Below are 12,277 nucleotides of genomic sequence, written 5' to 3'. Positions count from 1 at the left end.
CCCATACCAAAAAGAAAACCCAATACCCAAAACACATTCCTCAAATATGAAAGATACCGACCATTTCTGTGCATTTAAAGTAAAGCCCTGAGAAATAAAAAATGTAAGGGACAGAGATTTTTTTTTTTTAAATAATTAAAAAATAGAAAAGGAAACTAGACTAGGAGGCCAGAAGAGCTGGTATAGTCAACTTAGCTCTTGGGATTCTGGAAGTGAAAAAAAGAATCTAGCGTTTCTTCATTTCTTTGATTCAGGCAACAGTTCGGCGTACAGTTTTCGCAGCGTAAGACCCACCACAAATGGAGTAGTTGTAAATTGCTTAAATTACAATTAAGGAATTTGTTTTAGATCGCAAACATTTCTGTGATTAGTCATTGTAATAGTCTTAACATCACCTGGCACGCTTCTGGCTGTGCCCAGGGGGAGAAGTCTCTCGCAAGTCATCGCCTGCTCTATAGGTCGCAGCCCGAGTAGTTCACGCAGGCGGGTATTGTGACGTAGAATTGGTTTATCGGTAATCTAGGACTATAGTTTAATCTTTTTGGCAGCTTTTCCCAGTGTACGATATGTAACCTTATCTGCTCTTTGTAGTAAATGGGGAAAAAAAATCGCATGCAAAAAAATTTTTAAAAAATTTAAGAAAGGGTGGGTGGGAGGGGCACAGTGGGCCAGATGTATAGTGAGGTAGATAAAAATATTATTCATAGTTTTGGACACAGGTTGTTTATATTTTATTTATGACATTGATTTTAATAAGATAAGTGACATTTGCAGTGCTCTTTTGAACAAAGCACATTTTCAGTATAAAAACTTTTTTTTAATAAAGAATGTCACTCGCAACTTGAAGTTCTTCTTGACTGCCTGATAACCACCAGGCTGGGGCAGTTCTCCAGGCGCAGGATTGCCAACAGGCCAAGGGGATCCGTCATTCTGTTCGAAGTTCTTAGGACAGGAGGTTATTGTAAGTTGGATTTATTTCCATTCTTCAAACTACTGAAATGCCCACTTTGCCCCCTTTCAGCTCCTCTTAGGAACTACTTGGTGTCAAATGTTGACCATTGCTCAAGTGAGAGATATGGATCGATGAAGTGGCATAAAATACCTTTTGTCTGTAGTTTGTGTTGTTTTGTTTCCATTCTTCTGTAGTGGCAAGTGCTCCGGCTGGTAATGTTCACTCTTGCTGTACTGAATTTTGGGAAGGTGTTGAATTACCTGGCTGCTTTTCCAGGCTCGGAAATCCAACACTGCTGCCATACTGAGCAAGATATATATGATGCATTCTTTTTAATATTGAGGAAAGTATCATTACCTATTGCTGTTCCCTTCGTTCTTGTACTAGATCACACACAGAAATAGAGAAGAAACAAAACTGTTCCACAAAAAAATGTATAAAATGCAATTGATGTACTGTAAAATGTCGGATTTTTTTTTTTTTAACAAGCTTCGTATTAGAATCTTGTTCAGCTGTGTAGAGCTATATAAATCTCACTGTTTTATTAAATGCTGTTTATGGTCTGGAAGGAATGGTTAACCTATCTCAAGATTAACAAATTTGCACTAACATGAGCAATATTGATTTGAAAAAAAATAATATGAATTCAATATTTAAAAGATAAACTATGATTTTAAAGGTATATTAACACTGAAAGTACATTTTGACAAATAACATATTTAAGCCCAAAATATAAATGGTTATGTCAGATAACACAAAAGAACTATAACAATATAGATTGAAAAAAAAAAATGTGTTTCATTGTACATGTTGCTAACATGTACAAAGGCAAACTCATATTGACATATTTTCTATTAATAAATCCTACTGTATTGTGGAGAATCGCTGGTCATAGTGCAATATGTTTAAACTCAGAAGTTGACTCCATAGATTGATGCCTAGCTTCACACAGCCAACAAACCCCTGCAATTTATTTATTTTAAATATTAATTGGATAGCTAACTTTCAGCTCTCAAGTCATTCGCTCCCCCCTCCCTCTCCACCAGGTTTATGAGCACAACCCACTCTACAACAGCAAGCAAAGGGCAAAGGTATTTTTGAGAAGAACACCCAGTTCACCCCTAATTATGGCTGCAAGAGCTCAGCTGCCACCACTTACAGAGAGAGAGTTTACCAATACCTGTAGAAAAAACTTAAAAGCTCAAGGCTGGTGCCAGTGGATAGGAACATGCCGTAAAAAATACGATCTTGGCCCCAGTGTTACGTAGGCTGCGGCCAAGAAACGAAGAGCAAGCCATTAATTCACTCGTGCGTTGCTGGGAGTCCCGGCGTGCAGTGCGTGTAAGGGCTTGCGAATTCTTTCCTGGGACTGGGTTGCATTAGCCTGCAGAAGCGTCTCACCGGGGAGACTTGCAACTCAAACCAGAAATGCTGACTTATTTTTTATACCTTGGCACAGCACAGGCTGTGCAAGCCAGTGCGCTGCAAGGGAGGCTTTCTCAACTCCTCCGCCCCTGTTACTCATCCTCTCCTGCCAGCAGAGCTCTGGGTTTAGTGTTACTGCTTGTGTCACGGGGAGTGGTGAGAGGAGTGGGAGGGATGGAGACAGCAATCCAAAGGCGGGGGGGGGGGGACAACAAACAAGGGGCCTAAAAATACAGAAACTCAGAGCCTGTGCGTGAGGGCAGATGCACACTCACAATTACTAACAGTGCAATGGATCCAACAAGAGATTTTATGCACCAAGATCATCAAATATTACTAACAAGCTAATGTACTGAGCATTTAATAGCAGCAACATGATGCACACAAAGCTTTATGCTAGGAAGGTGGGAGGGAGCAGCAGAGGGAAATCACAGGTCACCGTTGGGTACTTCCAGCTTCAGCCAGCAGATGTTGGGCATGACAGCAGCGACCGCTTACAGCTGTAAAGGAGAGAGGAGCAGGATGAGACTCTTGATCAAAGACTTTAAAACTAGGTCCAAGACTTTAAGACTAGGTCAAAAAGACATTAGGCAGCTAATGTAAAAGAGGCAACTTTTTGCAAGCCTCCCCCCTTGCCCCACCATCCTCAGCAGCAGAATGTGGCCTTCCCAGAAGGTACACAGATGCAGTGCACACAGGGGACAATCCCATCAAGGACCCAGCTTGCAAAGGCCCTTTCCTATCAGCTGGGCAATACCTGGTACAGCTGTACGTCTGAGCAGCCACCCGTGCTGACCGCTGCCGGTGCTGGGGCTGTGCTTGCCAAGGAGCAGCTCCAGACACTTGCCATTTGAAGCCCAGCGTTTTCCCTGGAGGCCAGATGCGCACCAACATCTGCTGAGTAACTGTGCAGTGCTGGCTGTTTTCTAGGGGGACTAGCCAGTTTTTAAATAGTGGCCTAAAGCCAGTTTCAGACATTTAGGCTGCAAGTGGGAGATTTGAGTTTCATTCCCAGGCAAGGGGATTGAAGCCTGCAGCTGATACCTGTAGGGAGGGGGACATCCCCGCCTTCCAGGCTGTTCTAAAAATCAAGTGAGAAAAGCAGTGACTATCACGTCTTTTGATGGCCTGGGTTAGGAGCACTTGCTCCTAACTCTTGCTCCACTCTTCTGAGGGCCAAGCCAAACAACCCCATCTAACACAAGCACTTCAAGTTCTTTCTCCCCAGCGCCCCCCCCTGGGTTTTGCACCATCTCAACTGGGCCATGTCATTCAAAAGATCAGCACGCCACAATGCTCTGCAAGTCCAGCAAGGCACATGCATGAGTACTGGTGCTAGCCAGGCGCAGCACTCTAGCAAGACACCATGACAATGCATTCTTGTTAAACTTAATTCCCCATCGAACTCACTTTAGTATTTTTCATGCAATTTTAAAAGCAGTTTCCTTCCTCTGTGGGCATTGATATCGCTTTGCCAGAAGAAAGCGCATGCTAAACTCTTGCAAAGTGTAAACCTTTAGCTTACACCTAATTTTAAAGCCCACAGAAATCCCTGGAAAGACTTCCATCAGCTTCACCAAGCCATGGATCAGGCCCAAACTGAAAACAGGTGAATAATTGGTGCAACCTTCTCAAAGGATGAGCACATCGAGGCCGCTCTTGCCAGCACGCCAAAGGCTGCAACCTTCTAATAGCTAAAAGGAGGAAAAAAAGCAAGTTATTTGCTAGTACCTGTCTGTCAAAATTTACTATAGAGCCTTTGGCTCTCTGTAATTTTATTTTCACTGCTTTAAGAGAGTGACATAGATAAAAAGTGCTTGCAGTGACTGATTGTTGCAGTTAATTTCAGTAGCAGATGAGTAGTTTCAGACACTGAAATACCTTTCTTTTCCAGACAGGCAAAATCTGAAGCTTGCCACTAAATCTAGGGTAGCAAAATAGCAGTGGTTTGCTGATTCACTGTTTTTCACAAATTCAATTAAAATACTAATTCACATAAGCCTTTTCATTTATACATAGCCCAGTGGCTATGAGGGTTGCTTTTTACATAATTTACTTATTTTACATTAATGTGATATAGGCAGAAAATGTTGATAACTAAACACGTCAAGACAATAACTAACACATCAAGGCTGAAGAGAAAATGTGTGGCAGAGAATTCAGGCTACTGTGTACAGACACAATCAATTATTACCTCTGTTTGACATCAACTGATAGAAAGGGGGGGGGGGGGGGGGAAGACCATCTACTGTATGAAGCCTAACATCTTCCATAGCAAATATAAGTCCCTTTGAAAAAAGACTTACACCCTTTGCCTCAAAAAAGAAAAAAAAACCTACAACCTTTTCCTGTAAGCTACCCTGGGTTTGACTTTTTATTGGGGTGGCAGGAAGGGAGGAGAATTTGCACTATATGCAGTATTTGAACAATGTTTTGTGTTGCTTTTGTTTCTGCCCAAGGTCTGTGCATGTGAATAAGGCGGCTACTCACTGTAGCGCTGTAGCAGCATTAAGCAAATCAAAGTATGCAAAATAACAGCCACATTACAAAATGTGACAAACACCACTTCTAATACCCTGGCTACCACTGCAGGCTCGCCATCACGGGAAAGGAAAGGAAAAAAAAAAAAGAAAAAAAAGTGGCTGGTTCTTTTGAAATAACAGCCTCCTGTTACGCAGACACACCAGCACGCAGTCAAGGGTTGAGAGACCGAACAGTGCAAAAGCTGCTTGGAAAAGACCCACTGATTTTGGGGTCACTTTCGGCTGGGGACCGAGGGATGGCAACAGTGGGCAAAAGCAGGCAGAGCCATCTTAGTCCTTGGCGGGGCACAAGTGCTGGAGCCGAGGAGCGAGTGGTCGCGGGAGGAGCCCTGCGGGTGCTGCAGCTGCAGGGAGCTCAGCACTGGCTGGGCACCACCGCCTTACGTTTCTGCTGCAGCTCGGCCAGGGGGCCTTCCAGTTCAGTTTTTTTGCTTTACTTTCAGTTAGAATAGTTTAAGAGGTCACCTGTTTGGTTTGGGTTTTTTTCCCCTCTGGTTCCTTTTTAATAATGTGGCAGTTGTTACGACCCACTCCGATTACCAAAACCCAGGTGCAGAGCCAATGCTTCCATGTCAGCAACTCATCCTGCTCTTGCAGTCACAGCTTATGTGTGATGGAGAGAGGGGGGGGGGGGGAAAAATCTCAGTTAGTAGAAACTGATAATTAAGTGTCCTGAACAAAATTTGCATTTTGCTCAAATTTTAAAATAATAAACCCGGAAACTTTAAATATGCCTGTTTTGCCGGCGCATTAAAGCATGGGCAGCAGCTCACGCTCCTGAGCGAGGCTCAGGTCTGGGCAAACAGCAGGAAGGAGTTTGTGCAGGAGGCGAGAGACTGCCCGAGTGGGGAGGTACTGCCCACAGGTTACTGCACAGCCTCCACCAGGGAGGAGGGCTCCGTGCCAGCATACGGGCATCCGTAATGTCTTTTAAGTTAGTAAGAAGGGAATGTAAAGTTAGAAGCCAGAAGCCAGAGACCAGGAGAATTAAAGCCGCAGTTGTTAACACAGGGGAAAGTGCGAGCTGCCCTTCTCATAGCTAAGGTCTGTGGTCTGGGCTTTTTTGGCTTGTTTTTTTAATTTCAGTAATTAGGGCTTAGGGCAATAATGTTTTTGATGTAACTATCTGTGGAATGTGTTTTGACTAAGTAAAAAGAAAAGTGATGTTAATATATATAATTGAAAAATGCAGTCGGAGACAAGTTGTTTTGACTTCCTAAAATTTGATGTATATGTGTAGGTTAAGATAATGATTTGGTTTAGCAACACTGTGATGTAAATGCAAATTATATACTCTAATGGACTGTGAAAATTCCAAATCTATCAGGGCAGCTGTGTATACCATACGTAGTTAATTAATGACTGTGCAAATCAGCAAAATTAAGGTTAAACAGGTGTTAAAAGACAGGAGGATTTTGGAGCTGCTTCCTGAAGTGACAAATGATGGCTGTTATTCGTCTTGTCTCTGCCGTGCCACAGTTTAAGTGTGATGTTCGTCTGCTGTATGAACATTGATTTTAAAAATAAAAGCAGTTTTATAAACCAGAACAACTTCAGTCACAGCTAAGCCTGACCCGCTGAACTAAGGGATGTAAAAAGTGGGAAATTAACTATATAATCTTTTACTGTGTTTCTAATACCATGTCCAGAAATCATGAATTATCCCAGAGAGACTGGGACTCTCTTACTTCCAGGGATTTACTCTGTGCCTTGCTGATGGCACTTACTGCCTCTCACAAGGCCATCTGTCAAGGCACCGATGGAGCCCCACGGTACGGCCAACAGTATTTTCACGAAATCTCAGCAAAGAGGTATGTGTTTGGGAAGCAAAACAGCAGGTCCGTGTCTTGCCACAGCCGAACTCCTGATCCTTCCTCCAAGACCTTCATCCACCCCATGCAAGGCTGGAGGGCTGGAAGAGCAGAAAGGGGATGTGACCCCCCAACCCGCTATCTGAAATAAATCACTAGGAGCATCTAAAACTGTTTAATGACATCTTAGCTCTATTTTTTTTCGGTGTGTGGGCTCCAATATAGTTTCCTTACGTGATTTTGGCTAAAAAGCAATAGAAGACGAATTTTTTTACAGCAGGAACACTTTGGGGCAATTTCAGCTTAGATAAACCCACTGGAAACATGGGGTAATTCAGACACTATTAACTACGATGTACCAGGTGCTCCTCGCTCTTCTGTGCCATCTGGATAGATCTAGTGGCTGATGCCTAAAAGCAAGCAATCCTATCTGCAAAATTATTCCAGAGGGGAAAAGGAGCTAAAAAAGGGAGAAGTACTCTATGAAGATGTGGTGGAGAGAAGGAAAGGTAAGTGGAGTGACCAGCGGCTGGCCTGTCACAGGGGTAGCTGGCTCTTGTTATTTCGCTGTGCTTGGGAGGCATTTCTGCTGAAAAAGACAGCACGCTGTAAAGCAGAGGAGGGTTTGTAGCTGTAGGTGCGTGGATGGCCAGGCCAGTTAGGTGTCTGAGGGGAGTAATTGGTCTAAGATAGAGCAATAGCCGCCAGTCCTGGGATGCAAAAGTTACACTCTAAGAAAAGAAAAACATCAAACATCTTTTTTTTTGCTTACGACTTTTGGAGTCAACTGTAAAGTGAAGAAGCTGTTCCAGGAGTGTCCTCTATGCAGAAGGACTTCATAGGTTCTAAGCAATACGCCAGCTTTGTGGGAAGGTGAAATAACAGAAACAGCTAGCAGAGCTGGCTGGAGCAGCTGGCAGAGCAAGGCACAGCATGGGGCACAATTAGTTGCTGTGTTCATTTCCTTGTTAGGGTCCCATTTTTCTCCCTTTCAACAAAATATTTTAAGGCAATGGGTGCACCATGGCAAAGAGAGAAATTGAGCTTATTGAATGCAAAAAAGTTTTCAGCTTAATTTTTTTCCCCATGCCCCTGAAGGGTGCTGAAGCCAGTGTTTTATTAGCGACCTCCTTAAATGTACCCACTTCTCCTGTTACTGCCACTCAAGTCCTTGCAGACTTGACTAGTTATTGTACCTGGGTCAATAAGCAAGATAAGAAATACTACCACCGAGAACTGAAGTTAACTGAGGCTTAATGAAGTCAAACCAGTTTGATGTAATGAAAGAGACTTGCAAGGCAAAGGTCCTGAGACCGGATAAAGTGTCCTCTGGAAAGAGAGCTCCCCTAATCACAGAAAGGGATGAAAGGCAGCATGCCTACAGGAGAGGCAGAGGTGCACTGAGTCTGTCAGTTCTTTGCACAACACTGTACAGCTTGCACAACCAGTTTGCTGTGTGCAGTTTTCGGTGCCTTTGCTCAGGACGGGAGGCACCGGCCACTCTTACTGCCCCGCAGGAGACGGGACTGACAAGGCCTTTGCAGGAGTTTGTCCTCTGGCGTGGTCCCAGCGAGTGGCCATGTCTGGGTGGTGGCAGGACAGAAACATGGCTCGTCCCATGCATGGGTGGCACTGGCAGAGGTGCAAGAGCTAAGGAGAGCCACGGGGGGAACCAAGACTTCACTAAGCTCAGACACTGGGACAGAGGTAGGCCAAGGTCAGCAAGGCTGTCAAGCAATAATAATAATATTAATGGAAATGATTCATTTGTATTAATAGTAAGTTTAAGCTTTATAACAATAACAGAATGTATTAAGCCTCAGGCCTTGTCTGGATTTCTCTGGTCTTGAACCCATTCTAGCAATATTGGCAAAAATCATCCTAGAAACTTTTGTAACAGCAACTCTGTTATCCATCTTTCCTTGGCTGTCTTAGTATTTATATGTCTTAGCTGAGGTTTTGCTTAGCCTTGTGCAATTGCATGGTGTCAGCAGTCAGCACAAGCAAAAATACTCATCCAAATACAGGAGGGATAAAGTATAACCAATTAAACAATTGTAGATTAAGGCATGAACAGCATGTGATAAGTGAGGAAAGGAGCACATGAGCTGCATCCAAGGCCAAGCTGATATGCATTACAGAGCATGGATGTGCCCACGAGCCAGTCAACCTGAGGGGAAGTAACAGGGACTAGATGTTAACCTGGTTAACAGCAGATACGTAAAGGAGATACTGTTTTTTCCCCCACTGGAGGGATACCAGAAGAGGATGCTCTGGACAGAAGGAGCTCCTGTCGGAAATTTCTCAGGCCTGGCAAGCTTAGGGAAGGAAAATTAGCTTAGCTCTGAATATGTGTCTGTTCTTCACATGTGTAAGATCTTGCTAAAATTACATCAAGAATCAGGAAGTATTGTCAAGTGGTTGTTGTACACAGACAGTACCCAAGACCTGTAAAACAGCGTAGCACCTGTGCCCATCCCAAAATGAAAATTCACCAGAGGGGGAGTTGATTCTCCCTAGCACACCTATGGCTGTGAGTTTATAGGTAAGGACCTCGAAGATTATTTTAATAAGATACTGCTTCAGTCAGTTCTCAGCTGTCAAAGTCACAGAGCTGCTCAACTTTGTTTTTGGCTTCCTTTGCTGGAAATGAAAAATTCCTTGGGCACATCTGTTAATGCAGGGTCAAACTTCAATAAAATTAAAAGCTTTCAGGAGAGGAAAATGCCACATGGCATTCCTTCATGCTGGAATATGATGGGAAAGGACTCAGTAGCCTGTGGAGCAAAAGCCCTCTTGAAGGCTAGGTCCAGCTGAGGGATCTCCACGAGACAATGAAAGTGTATCGTACTTGGTCAGGTGGAGATTTTGCTATATTCAGCTTTTCTTCTTGACCTCAGTTTTCTAAAAGCAGAATAAGAGGACCCTTTGCCTATGGCCTGCTGAAGCTGACTCTGATTAGGGCAGATGCTTTAAAATATAGACAGAACTCAGTGTAGATAGACAAGATCAAATACTGTTTTTGTTCTTTGTGCTCTTTATGCTGTTGTTATTGTCCCCTGAAAGGATGATGAATGTTATTTTTATGTGTCTGATAATTGATTTGCATTATTTACTTGCTTAATTTCCTTAATGTTGATAGAGCTAAGTAGTACAATATGGATTATATTGATTTTTCTGGAAACAAAATATTTGTCTGCAATTTCTATTAATTCACTGAAGGCATTTACAGTGATAATCAAATAATGCATAACTGGCTTTCTACTGCTTTCAGGAAGCTTTAAGGATGAAATGTGATCAATTCATAAAGTTCAATAGACACTGGAGCTCTGTTCTTCATAAAACTGTCTTAATTGTCTTCATAAAAGTAAAAACAAGATCTTAACACTGGATTTACATCAGAGGGTGCCTAGAGCTCTTCATCCTGGGTAAAACTTGGTTCCAGAATTCACTTGCTCATCCAATCGATCCAAGTCAATAAACATGTTGCGTTGCAGGGAGCATCTCTTGTTTTGGACTCCCCAGATGTGATGTAGGCTGGAGGAGTAAGTTCTGAAATAGGACAAACATCCATTTTAATTGAGCTTTTCGGCTAGATATGCATTCTTTGAAAAGCACATGCACAGGGACTTGTTAAAGAGAGGTTTTATAAATTTCAGTAAGTCAATATTGCTTTTCAGTCCTGAAGGGAAACCACACTCATTAGAAGAATCTTCCTTGCCTGGGTCTGCATTGCAAACTATGAAGAATCTGTATGGCAGTATCCCATGACAGGCTTCAAAGCTTATGGTCCACTGTCCTTCTCTAGCAATGTACCTGAAGTCAGTTGTATTTGCCGAGTCTAACACCGGCTAGCATAGAAAGACTTCTTTTGTCAAGAGATTTTCCAGCTGGATTCCTGCAATGTGTCTATGAGGACAGGTTGTTTTACCATGTTGACTAGAGTTTGAATGTGCATTTTGTAAAAAAAAAAAACCAAAAACAAACAAAGATAAGGCTGCAGCATTTGTCAAAATTACAGTTCAGTTTCTGCATATCATCCCTCCCACTAATTTAGCTCCCACTTTTTGTTAATATCCTACACAAGAATAATTTCTTTTTCATGAGGAAATGATCTTCCCCCTTATCTGTTCTAAAGGGTTAAGTAGCTTTTTCATCGCGGTTAGGAACATAACTGTAACCTTGAGTTTTTCATAAAAGCCTTTCTTTCCTTCAAGGGCATGCTGACTAAATTCATCCAACTTTGCTGCTCTGATTTGCATATTAAAGAATTGTTTCTTCTTGCAGAAAAACAGTGTGAGCGAAATCCATGGCTTTTGATGCCAACTGTAAGCTAGATTAATGTTAGAGAAAATAATTACAGAGACCAAAATAATATATAACTTACTAGAGAACTAACAAGGCAGTAGTTAGTCACAGGGTTAACAGCTTGAAGAGAGAGTTCTGTTTCAAAGGCTTTTATCTTCCAACAGATGTCTGTAAAAGAAAATCGTCATGAGAATACCTAATACTTAAATACCATGCTGTATCCATAGAGCTGAGCTGGGAGGGCATGGATTACCCACACACAAAACCACATCACAAAAAACCAAGCATCCCAAAGCCAGTATTTAGTGGCAATATGCAGAACAAGTCAAGGATTCGGTAAATGCTGTGGACTCTTCATCTGAAAAGTCCAGCTTTTCCACCCAGCTGTCAGCCCCTTTTGCCTAGCAGTAAAAGTGCTAAAGTGGACAATAGACATCTGTCTTACGAAGGATTTAACATGCAGCCTGACTGATGGTCACAATCAGATTGATGTGGTCACAGACCACACGTCGAAGGGGTTGGAACAAAGCTCTTTGACCGCTTCAAAAGGTAGGTGGGAGAACCAAAGAGACACTCTATTGTCTGTCTATACATATGCTTTGTGTACGTACAGGCTGCGTTTTTCTTATGAAAAGATGAGGAAACTGAACATGTCTATAATACAGGTTATTTGCCTGTGTTTGAGGAGCCAAATACTTTTCCCCTCTGTTTTGTATTCCCAAAGGGTACAGTACTTTTTGATAATGACAGACATTTTAGAGAGGAGACAAAAATCATTAATATTCTTCTGTCATACAGTTTTCCTTGGTTGGAGTTAGCAACATTTGCAGGTTTCTTTACCATGTCTGTAGCCAACTATCTCCTACAAATTTACTTGCTGCTAAATCCTGTCTGAATGTGAGGTCTGTGGCCTCTCCTACAATTGTCTCTTTCACTATCGTTTTAGGACTATCCTACTAATACAGTCCTGAGGTGCATATATGCCACCCAAAGTAAATCCAGCCTTTTTTTTTTTTATCCCCCCCACGTGACTTTGACTGGAACAACCTGAACTAAAATCCCTTATTCCTTCCTTTTTTCCTTTCACAGAGCAGCCAACCATTGATCAACTAAATAGCATCATTTCCAGAAATTGAAGCGTACTGATTTCCCACGCTGAGACTATCTTTAAAGAATAGAGTCAATCTGAGCTGCACTTACACCACAGAGCTAAGGTGCAATGAAAAAGCGATCAGAAG

Source organism: Aptenodytes patagonicus, chromosome 2 (assembly GCF_965638725.1).
Source record: "Aptenodytes patagonicus chromosome 2, bAptPat1.pri.cur, whole genome shotgun sequence".
NCBI lineage: Eukaryota > Metazoa > Chordata > Aves > Sphenisciformes > Spheniscidae > Aptenodytes > Aptenodytes patagonicus.
This window is presented reverse-complemented; position numbering follows the sequence as displayed.